This window comes from Prionailurus viverrinus, chromosome A1 (assembly GCF_022837055.1).
Source record: "Prionailurus viverrinus isolate Anna chromosome A1, UM_Priviv_1.0, whole genome shotgun sequence".
Classification (NCBI taxonomy): Eukaryota; Metazoa; Chordata; class Mammalia; order Carnivora; family Felidae; genus Prionailurus; species Prionailurus viverrinus.
In genome coordinates, this window is record NC_062561.1 from 120,073,023 (window position 1) to 120,083,567 (window position 10,545).

General features: G+C 38.5%; 1 non-coding gene across 1 annotated transcript; it reads right to left on the minus strand.

Moving 5' to 3' along the window:
- Positions 1 to 4,380: 4,380 nt before the first annotated feature.
- LOC125147126 (U6 spliceosomal RNA) lies at positions 4,381 to 4,483 on the minus strand. The gene has a single exon (XR_007145022.1). It is a non-coding gene; the product is annotated as a U6 spliceosomal RNA (small nuclear RNA).
- Positions 4,484 to 10,545: the final 6,062 nt, after the last annotated feature.

A 10,545-nucleotide genomic window follows, 5' to 3' on the forward strand; every position in this document is an offset into this window, starting at 1 on the left:
GTCATCCAATATTTTTGGTGTCTATGCAGAGTACATGAAATGGACAATACAGTTAATTTGATTCATGTAGAAAGTCATGATATACTGAACCTTATCATCTGCCTACTCCCCTCATCCAAATACATACAAGGGAAGCCTTGGGGAGGGGCAGTGTAACAGAGTTACATGGAAACAACTAAAACAAAGAAAGATGGCCAGGACATGGGATTGTGAACCACTGTATCTTGCCACATCACTGTCCCAGAGAACCATGGGGGAAATTCATCAATAGAATAAGAAAATTAGCCTGGAAAACTGATAGTACCTATAATGCTGAGATTTTGCCTCCCAAGTCCTAATGTTAAACTTGGTTAAGCTAGGCTAGGTCACAGGCAGATTCTTTTCATTGAGACTAGACAGGTTCAAGTTTAGAACTAACCAGGCTGAAGTTTCACCTTTTTCTCTAAATCTCAAGGCCATATTCCTAAATTTTACCATTTCCACGTGGAGTTGGCTGGTCTGAAGCACACCTGCCAGCAAGGGAGCCCTGAGGAAATCAGGGACACCTACTGGTAGCCCACAGACTATAGCTGGCCTGAAAATACATTTTATTTGACTTCAACAGGTTTTAAAATTATAATTAATTTTAAACTCAAGAGATATTTTACATGAAATAATTAGATTTCTAGCTTTCTTAAAGAGTTGGCAGATCTGGGTAACTGGGCCCACATGCTTCCAGGAGGCTGGAGCTGCATCATGGTTGCCTCTTTCATGAGTTATGGAAACCCTCATGTACACAGGGCCCTTGAGCCTGGTTTGTCCACACCACCACCTCATATGTTAATTGCTCAGTTCTATAGTATTTGACTTTATAACTTTTCTGATCTAGATTGCTGGAAACTCCTGGGAAATAAAACTCAACAAAGAGGTAGACACTCTCTCAACTCAACTCTGGCAGTCTATCCTAATCATGTCCTTGGTTTTGGCCAGCACTGTCCCTCCTTTGAGAAGAGAGTGACACCTAACTTGGCAACTATCCTCATGGGATGAGGAGGAGGAAGAGGAAAAGAAGGAAGACAAGAAGAGGAGGAGGAAGAGGGGAGAAAGAGAGGGAAAGATTGGAGGGAAGTGTTGACCCTGCTGGAGGTCAACATGGTGTCTATAATAGGTGTATAATAAATGCTCTTAGTCCTTGACAACAAATATGAAACTGTCATTCAATTTTGTCAATTCTACCCAAACACAACCAATTCTATGGGGGAAAAAAAAGCAGTCGGTAAAAAGTAAATCAGCCAATCCTACTTTTTTGACCCAATTGACTATTAGCCTTCGTGCTCGCATTTACTTTAGTGAAAAGGTCATCTTTATTTCTAGGATAATTAAAGAAAAGATCTTACTAGTCTGACCAGTGACTATAAAATGTAGCTTTCCTGCTTCATTTGTAAAGTTGCATCAGGTAACTGTCTCATCTGACACAGGAGAAAGCACACCAGGAATCGCAGGACCATCACCAGTATTCACCATTAAAAGGCTTGCAAATGAGTTAACCGTGATTTATTCAGGGTTCTCAGAGTAATTCACTCCCATTTCCTTCATGCCTGAATAATGAGCTTCATATCTTTTTGAGTGGATAATATTTCTAAAATGACCTGATAATTCATTTCACACCATCTTGTTATAATAACTCCTTTTTGTATTAAAGCTATGTGCACAAAGGAATAAATAAATGGATAAAATCCTTTGGACCAAATTCCTGTGCTGCAGGATGGGTTCATGTACATTAAGGAGATCTGGATCATTGTCTCAGGTCTGCCATCAGCCATTGAATGACTCAGCACAGTCACTACCCCTCTGTGGGCCTCAGGGTTTCAGCAGTGAAAAGAAGATGTGAATTAGTTCCTCAGATACTCTGCAGCTGTTCCCCTTTCAGAGGCAAAGAGTTGTGGGAAGGGTTCCTAAAGTCAAGTCAGGCCACTACCACTGAGGACTAACACGTGAGCAGATACAAGAGAAATATGAGTTTCTCCTCTGCATTTCTGTGTACAAAGACCTCCTATTCAATTTGATCACTGAAGTATGTTGAAAAAATATAGTTAAACCAAGAAATCATAATGATTGACACATACCTTAAGTATTTTAACACATATAGATGTTCATTTATTTCCCAATTTTTCATAAGCCAAAACCCTTTCTTCGGTTTTGGGTCTGCTGATTGCAGTCACCCATCAGGAACTGTCTATGATTTTCAGCTTTGATTTGTTTGAAGGGGAAAAATAACTTAAAAATCTTTGCGAAGGTATGTGACTTACAAAATTCTTCTGAATTTTATAATTTTGTATCATTTTCTGATTGTCTCTCACCCACACCTAATTTATTGACATTTTCTAGTTGTTTACCTTTATCAAGACTCCTAAGTCAACTCATTTTTCACAAGAATAAACACTGTTTATACCTTCACCTTTCATTAGTTTATATATATTATATATATATTTTTTATTTCACCCTCACTTGTAATTAGTTTATATATATATAATATATAACATATATAAATGTATATTATACATAATATATATATTATGTATAATAATACATATATATAATAAATATATATATTTATTATATATATAAATAAAGTATATATATTATATATATATATTTTAGTTTTTATTTAAATTCCAGTTAGTTAGTATACAGTATAATATTAGTTTCAGGTATACAATTTAACTGATTCAACACTGGCATACAACACCTGGTGCTCATCACAAGTGCACTCCTAAATACCCATCTCTCATTTCACCCATTCCTCCACCCAGCTCCCCTCTGGTAACCATATATATACATATATGTATATGTGTGTGTGTGTGTGTGTGTGTGTGTGTGTGTGACTTTTCTGCCATCAGACACATCACACACACACACATATATATACACATATACATATATATATATATACATATATATATATATATATACATACACACACACATATACACACAGACACATAAATATACACATCACATCTTTACCCATTCATCAGTCGATGGACATTTTGGGCTCTTTTTGTAATTTGGCTATTGTTGATAATGCATTTGGGTGCATGCATCCCTTCAAATCAGTATTTTTGTATCCTTTAGGTAAATACCCAGTAATGTAAATGCTGGATCATAGGATAGTTCTATTTTCAACTTTTTGAGGAAACTCCATACTGTTCTCCAGAGTGGCTGCACCAGTTTGCATTTCCACCAATAGTTTAAGAGTGTTCTCCTTTTCCTACATCCTCACCAACACCTGTCATTCCCCCCAGAGTTGTTCATTTTAGCCATTCTGATGGGTATGAGGTGCTATCTCATCATAGCTTTGATTTGTATTTCCTTGATGATGAGTGATGTTGAGCAGCTTTTCATGTGTCTGTTGGCCATATGTATGTCTTCTTTAGAAAAATGTCTATTCATATCTTCTGCCAACTTTTTAAAAGTGGATTATTTGTTTTTTGGATGGTGAGTTTGATAAGTTCTTTATATATATTGGATACTAACTCTTTACTAGATATGTCTTTTGCAAATATCTTCTCCCATTCAGTAGGTTGCCTTTTAGTTTTGTTGATTATTTCCTTTGATTCAAAGAAGATTTTTATTTTGATGTAGTCCCAATAGTTTATTTTTGCTTTTGTTTCCCTTGCCTCAGGAGACATATCTAGTAAGAACTTGCTATAGCCAATGTCAAAGAGGTTACCACCTGTGTTCTCCTCTAGAATTTTAATGGTTTTCTACCTCACACTTAGGTCTTTCATCCATTTTGCATTTATTTTTGTGTATGGTGTAAGAAAGTAGTCCAGCTTCATTCTTTTTCATGTTGCTGTTCAGTTTTCCTAACACTATTTGTTGAAGAGACTGTTTTTCTTTCCATTGGATATTCTTCCCTGCTTTGTCAAAGGTGAATTGGCCATACAGTTGTGGCTTCATTTCTGGGTTTTCTATTCTGTTCCATTGATCTATGCATATATTTTTGTGCTGTTTTGATTGTGCTGTTTTGTGCTGATTTGATGCATACTGTTTTGATTATTACAGCTTTGTAATATAACTTGAAGTCCAGAAGTTTGAAGCCTCCAGCTTTGCTTTTCTTTTTCAAGACTGATTTCGCTATGCAGGGTCTTTTCTGGTTCCATACAAATATTAGGATTGTTTGCTCTAGCTCTGTGAAAAATTCTGGTTGTATTTGGATAGGGGTTGCATTAAATGTATGGATTACTTTGAGTAATAGAGACATTTTATTGATACTTGTTCTTCTAATTCATGAGCATGGAATGTTTTCCCACTTCTTTGTGTCATCTTCAATTTCTTTCCTCAGTGTTTTACAGTTTTCAGAGTATAAATCTTTTACCCACCTTCTTGTGGGTTTTGGAAAAATCTGGAACGCTTCACAAATCTGCATGCCATCCTTATGCAGGGGCTGTGTGAATCTTCTATCATTCTAATTTTAGTAAATGTGCTGCTGAAGAGAGCACTCATTAGTTAATATTTAATTACATTATGAAACTGTAATGTGTGCGTGTGACCAGGTTTGGGAACCAACACAAAAGTGTTTGGTAAGTTCAGAACTCAAATGGATTGCATGGATGCACTAGAGTAAAGCATACTAGATACTAGTCATCCGCAACCTGAGGCACTAGTTAACCCATTTGTTTAATAAAAAGTCAGTTAAGTGGAGGGGATCAATAGGACTGCCCACTGTACATTTTATCAATTTATCTGCAAAGAACCCAAATAAAATTCACAAACATAGGCAAAGAAAGAAAGTTATTGGACAGATCTGAGAAGACACAACAAGTTGAAGTAAAGCTGAACAACCAGGTTCTCAGTAGGATGGGAACTAGGGAAGAACTGGCTATCTTGGGAGCAGGCACTAATGGATAGTCTTCTACAGGTCTATCACTGGATGAGTTGGCTCCAATGTTTTTCATCTTTGTGTCACTCTGATGAGGATCTGAATGTCTATGAGAAGGACTCTGATTGGCTTCTGTATCATACAGACTCTCCTCAACCAGGGAAGAGCAGACCCTACAAAGGATCCTCCACCAAGACTACATGCACTAGGGAGGGATCATTCTCCAGAGACAACCCAAGGAAGGGGCTGTAAACAGAGGAGGGGGAATGTGCATAGTGATCTGTAAGTTTGGGCAAGAAACCACATTATCCAGGAGAAGATTTAGTGCCCTAGAAATGAGTCTGGATTCTGTCTAGAAGAAGATAGAAAGTGTTCAGAGTAAAAGAAAACCTATAGCTGCTGACTGTTGCTTTATGCTTTGACATGCATTTTCCCAGCAGCTCTCAAGGCTTCTACCTTCTGAAGCTCTGAGGGAAATGTGCCAATTTCCTCGACCACGACCACCCACATTGTTCCAGCTGAGAGTAGGTGTGAAAGTCTGGATCCAGGCCCCAGTCTGTCACTTAATAGCTGCCTGATCTTAGGTGAGCCATTGCTTCTAAATACCCCAGATTCTCCATATACATGCTGAAAGACGCTTGCAGATGTGATGCTTTGTCATTCTATATCTGGACACATCCCCTTTCTTTATACATTTAAATATAATTTAGCAAAGCAGATGTATTTCTATATTATTCGTTGGAATTATTTTACATGCCAGTAAATGTTACAGGTTTCAGTGGAATTGTCTATGATGTAAATATGGTGCTGAGAGGTAAATTAAAAAAGCAGTAAAAAGCATTAAGATACATGCTGGCTAATATACTAGACTTCTTATTTGTGTTGCTTTTCTAATCTTTTATAAAGATATGTACATAAGAGGTATCTGCTTCTGCCTTGAATTCTTTCTTAATGCCCCCCTGCCAACTCCCAATGACTCATTTTCTTACTCTATTTTTTTTGTTTGCTTGTTTTCTTTTTCAGTACTCCAGGTTTGGTTTGCTTCCTTTAACTGACAATTTGAATGAGATTCTCAGGACGGTTTCCTGCAGTGTTCTGAGGGTAAGAAATGCCTTTGGTTTCTTTTAGAACCCCCCCCCCCCCCCCTGAGGTGACCACTGAGGATCTTATGCCCACTCCAGGCTTTGTACTGTGATACTCCCAACAACTCAGAACCTATATAAAGGGGAGAAAAATCTACTACCTGGCAGGATGGGAGCTTAACACCAAAATTAAATCCAGTCGCAGAAAGAAATATTACTTGTGCTCTTGAGTGTATGGGTTGAGAGATTTAGCTTACAGAGGTTTGAACTTTATTTAGTTGATGATAGGGAGCTAAGTAAGGCAAGTGGTAAGTCAAATATTTATTTTAGAAAAGTCACTTTGGCAGCCACGTGGAAGACAGGTTGAAAAGGAGAGAGAAAAGGAGGGGAGCCTAGTCAGGAGGTTGAATCAGGGGGCTAGGCTGGACAGAATGCAGGGGTGAAAAGATAACTCATCCTCTGCTTCTCTACCAAATCACTTCCTTTCTGTTAGGACATATGGCTAGACTACATTTCCCAATCTTCTGGCCAGGCAGGGCAGTGTTGCTCAATTTGGAGCAGAGGAATGTGGGCAGACGTGAGGTACACGTCCCATATGAACCTACTCATGCCCTTTCTTCCCCAGTCTGCCAGCCAAATGTGTGGACACCAGGGGGACCTGCAACCATGTGTAAATGGAGGAGCCTCCATGGGGCTGGGTCCCTGAATGACTTCATGGAGTACATACAAAGTTGTGTATACACATTCAACGTGCAAGCAAGAAATAAATTGCTATTATGTTAAGACGCCAAAATTTCCAAGTTCATTTGTTAATGCAGCTCATGTCATCATCACTAATATAATCCTCAAAGCTCTCTGGTTAGAGCAGAGCTCAGTCATTTGCATGCAATGTTGTGTAACCACTCTGCCCCTAACCACACTCGCATTAGAGGGAAAAATAGAAGAGCAAAATGAAGAAAATACATGTTACATATTTCACCATCCAGGCCTAAGCACTCTTAATGATCTGGTAGATTTTCTTTCATTCTTTTTTTTTTTTTCCTATAGCAAAAAAAAAAAAAAATGCTACACTTAGTTTGTCCCAATACTAAATTTTTCACTCAGTGACTTATTTATTGACTCAACATTCATTGTATGCCTGTGTGTCAGAAACTGTGCTCACTGGTAGGGATTAAAAGAACAGACACAACAGTTTCTGTCCTCAAGGAAACTATAGCCTCATGGAGGATAGAGATGCTTAAGCAGATAATGACTAAGATAATGACACAGAAAATGTGTCAGCAGAGTGGCAGAGAAGGGAATTAAGCAAAAGGGAAGAGCACCTAACATGAAAAAAAAAAAAATTCACTGAACTCTTGTTATATGTTAGGAACTGATTTAATCACCTTTTGGATATAAACTAATTTAATCCTCATGACAATCCCATGAGATACACGTCACAGTATGTCAGTGTTACAGGTGAGGAAACTAAACCCTAGATGAGTTCAGGAACTTACCCCTTGTCCAAGGTCTCGCTGAGAAGGGGTTCAGCAGTGCGTGTGTGTGTGTGTGTGTGTGTGTGTGTGTGCGTGCGTCCGTGTGTGTGTGTGCTCAGAGTTGACTTCTTAGATGAGTTTCAAAGACAGGGACTGGGAAGGGCAGAGTTACATGTGAGCAACTACAAGTGGCCCAGTTCTTTTTTTTTAAATTTTTTGGATGTTTATTTATTTTTGAGAGACAGAGACAGAGTGTGAGCGGGGAAGGGTCAGAGAGAGAAGGAGACACAGAATCTGAAGCAGGCTCCAGGCTCTGGGCTGTCAGCACAGAACCTGATGTGGGGCTTGAACTCACAAACCATGAGATCATGACCTGAGCCGAGGTCAGACACTTAACCGACTGAGCCACCCAGGCGCCCCTCAAGTAGCCTAGTTCTTGCTATATTCCCAGTAGCCTTGTGACATAGACTAATTTCAGGATGTGAGGCTCTAAAGAAAATCTACTTCAGCTTACAAATTCTAGGTAGGAGAGGAAGACTGCTCACTGGCTTTTGATGTCATATTGACTCCACTAGCTAGTAAATGTGACACAAGTTGTGTTCTAGAATACAAAATACTGGTAACCCTTCCTCCCCAAAGGCTGGAGCTGGTAAAAATGAAACAGGTCATATAAAAAGAGAGAAAGAGACAATTGTAGAGACAATGATGACAGCTGAAACCTCGATCACATCCAGAGGGGACATACATTTTCACAGACCCACAGCTGGGTTAAATAAATGCTAAGGAATAAGGGGTCTGTGATATTTCATTAATGAGTTAGAGGAAGCAGCCATACTGGGAAGAGGCTGGGTTTTCAGCAAAGAGCTGTGAACAAACTTGGCCTGAATCCATCCTTAAATCAGCCATAAGACTGCCTCTTAATCTTGCTATCTTCATCCAAAAATCAAGGAGACAAACGATCGCAAAAAAGTCTGCACATCAAGCCAGTCTTTTTTCCTCTTTTCCTTTCTAAGCTCCAAACACTCATTTCCTTTATGATTTTTTAGTTAAAATTTGAACTCTCCCCATCAGGAGCCCTCTCCACTGCCTGATATTCTTGCCTTTTCAGTAGGACACCGTGAAAAGGCCCATTTTCTCCTCTTGCCCCAAGATGGACATGTGAGATAGGAGCGGCTATCTCACTCACCCACCACTTCTGGAAATCCGTACTTGCACATTTTCCCACATATTGTGACTTTATATTGAAAGCAGTCCTCACTACTGCCTTATTTGGAGAAAGAGGCCAGAAAACCAAGGGCCTGTTAAAATAAGCAGAATTTGGGGGGCTATAAAGAAACTCTGAGAAGCCACAGTCACTCTGTGGCTTAGTAGGAATCTCAAAGGGTGATCTGCATTCCTCACTTAAGCAGGGTTGGTCTTGAGTCAATGTTGTTCCAAGATTAAGCAAGGCTGTAGAATTCTAGTTGCAAGTGAAGATTTATCACATAAAGTCACCTCACAATATTTGCTACATTCTTACAAGGTTTTTCTTGGTTCACTGTTTCCCAAACTATGTGCTGAATACATGTCCCACCTGCTGAAATATGAGGTTGTTTAAAGTGGTTCATGGACAGAGCATTTAATAACACTAAATCACAGAAGCCAAACATTATTCTCTTTTAAATGGTCTTCCAATCTCTCTTTGGGCTTCAAGGTGAAAGCCACTGTGCTGGTGTGCCTTTAACAGCTTTCCACACTGAGTTGATCTGCCTTTTGCTGAAGGAAGAGCAAGCCTCAGTCAAGCAACAGAATTTTTTTTAATATGAAATTTGTTGTCAAATTGGTTTCCATACAATACCCAGTGCTCATCCGAACAGGTGCCCTCCTCAATACCCATCACCCACCCTTCCCTCCCTCACACCCCCTATCAACCCTCAGTTTTTTCTCAGTTTTTAAGAGTCTCTTATGGTTTGGCACCCTCCCTCTCTAACTTTTTTTTTCCTTCCCCTCCCCCATGGTCTTCTGTTAAGTTTCTCAGGATCCACATAAGAGGGAAAACATATGGTATCTGTCTTTCTTTGTATGACTTATTTCACTTAGCATAACACTCTCCAGTTCCATCCATGTTGCTACAAAAGGCCATATTTCATTCTTTCTCATTGCCACGTAGTATTCCATTGTGTATATAAACCACAATTTCTTTATCCATTCATCAGTTAATGGACATTTAGGCTCTTTCCATAATTTGGCTATTGTTGAAAGTGCTGCTATAAACATTGGGGTACAAGTGCCCCTATGCATCAGCACTCCTGTATCCCTTGGGTAAATTCCTAGCAGTGCTATTCCAACAGAATATTTTTAACACATATATTGAGGTATAATTGACATAAAGCAAACTGTCTATTTAAAGGTATAATTTGAAATGATTGGATATCAGTATATACCCTGAGACCACTACCACAATCAAATTAATAAATATTTCTAACACCCCCAAATTTTTCTTGTGACCCACTGTGATCCTTCCCTCCCACACCTCACCAATTCTATCCCTTCCCAGGTAACAACTGACCTTCTTTCTGCTACTGTAGTTTCCATTTTATGAAAGCTCTATAAAAATTGAATAATACAGTGTGTACTCTTTATTTTAGTCTCATGGATTTCACTTAATATAATTATTTTGAGATTCTTCCAACATGGCGATCTGATTCAATAGTCCATTCCTTTTTATAACTGGGTAGTATTCTACTATATGAATATACCACAATCCGTTTATCCATTCATGTGCTGATGATCATTTGAGTGTTTCCAGTTTTAGGTTATTTCAAATAAAGCTACTGTGAACATTCTTGAGCAGGTCTTTTCAATTTTAGCTATTCTGGTACGTATATAGTCATTTCACACTGTGGTTTTAAATTGCATCTCCCTAATGAATAATGATGTTGAACATATTTCATTATGCTATGTTTGCCATCTGTTTATCTTATTTGGTGAGGTGCCTTTTTAAAACATAGGCTAATTTAAAAATTTTGGTTGTCTCCTTATTATTGAATTTCAGAGTTCTTTATTTATCTTGGATATAAGTACTTTATTAGGTATTCAATTTGCAATTTTTTTTCCCAGTCTGTGGCTTACCTTCTCATACTCTT